Here is a 1,724-nt window from a genome sequence, read left to right as displayed (position 1 = left end):
GAAATTCATAAAGACATTAACTTTCAAAGGTTATATTTATATATTTTTCGCATTAGTGTTCATTCACTGGTGACTGTTCAGCCACTGGATCACTCACCCTATATCATATTTTTATAAGTATTAATCACATGAACAAACCAATGATTCGGTAATTTAATTATTTCTAACAGCTTTTTATAAAAATACAAACATCTAAAGATAGGAAAATATGATGGTTTGCATCTGTGGTATTTTATGTACTTGAAAAATTACCTTTAAATATATCCAGAAACTGTTTAAATAATTAATAGTTCTTGTAAATTTGAAAAGTAGCATAAAAAGAGTCATTGTATAGAAACTCTTACTTGACTTCGTAAAACAGTAACTCGTAGAAAAAAGGTCAAACTCTTATTTTTAAATTGAAATTCTTTAAATAATTAATAGATTATGTAAATTTGCGTAGCAAAATAGAAAAAAGTTATCGAATAGACATTCTTAGTTGACTTCGAAAACAAATTGACTCATATCAAAACGGTGAAACTCTTTTTTTGAAATTGAAATCCTTTAAATACTCAATAGTTCTTGTAAATTTGAAAAGCAGCATTAAAAAGAGTCATTGTATAGACATTCTTACTTGACTTCGTAAAAAATTAACTCATAGAAAAAAGTTTAAACTCTTATTTTGAAAAGGAAATTCTTTAAATAAATAATAGTTCTTGTAAATTTATAAAGCCAAATAGAAAAAGAGTCATCGTATAGACATTCTTAGTTGATTTCGTAAACAAATTGACTCGTAGGATAAAGGCCTAACTTTTAATGTTCTAATTAAAATTGTTTAAGATATTAATAGTTCTTGTAAATTTGAAAAGCAGCATAAAAAGGAGTAATTGTACAGACATTCTTACTTGACTTCATAAAAGAATTAACTCGTAGAAAAAATGTTAAACACTTATTTTTTAATTGAAATTCTTCAAATAAATAATAGTTCTTGTAAATTTACAGAGCAAAATAGAAAAGTAATCCGATAGACTTTCTTGGTTGACTCCGCAAACAAACTGGCTCTTAGAAAAAAGGTCACTTTTAGTTTTTTAATTAAAATTGTTTGAATAATTAATATTTTATGTAAATTTGCATAGTAAAATAGAAAAGAGTCATCGGGTAGACATTCTTAGTTAAGGGACCATCCATATACCACGTGGACACTTCAGGGGGGGGGGATATGGCGAAATTCCACGCTTGTCCACGACGGGGACCGGGGGGGGGGGGTCAGGCTAGAATCCACGTGGATACACATTTCACTAAATCTGTGCAAAATATACTGAAATGAGACAAGGCATTCCAGCTGTACTCGAAATTTTATATTGTGCAGGCGCACATTATAATTTTTATTTTTATCTTTATTTTTATTATAATTTTTTTCACGACTTTTTATTTGAAAGTATAGTCATGTTTAAGCTCACGTTCCTAAGCTAATCCGAATTTTTTCAGCCAATTCATCGCTCCTTTTGGACTTCTTGTAGTCCGGGAGCTCGCGACATTTCTATGGACGTCATTTTAGTACTCAATAAAATTTCAGACCCTTTTGTTTTCATAGTCAACAGTTCAAAATTCGTTGACTGACTAACAGCTGTTGGTGCATTTTGCAACAATTGAGACTCCGGATTCTATAACCACGCATAAAATTTGCCTGGCCGCTTCAGGCCGCTCGAGTTGGCCCCTGATGGCTTGAAAATCAGTTTTCGAAA

The sequence above is a fragment of the Belonocnema kinseyi genome, chromosome 4, assembly GCF_010883055.1.
Source record: "Belonocnema kinseyi isolate 2016_QV_RU_SX_M_011 chromosome 4, B_treatae_v1, whole genome shotgun sequence".
In the NCBI taxonomy this organism is placed as follows: domain Eukaryota; kingdom Metazoa; phylum Arthropoda; class Insecta; order Hymenoptera; family Cynipidae; genus Belonocnema; species Belonocnema kinseyi.
This window is presented reverse-complemented; position numbering follows the sequence as displayed.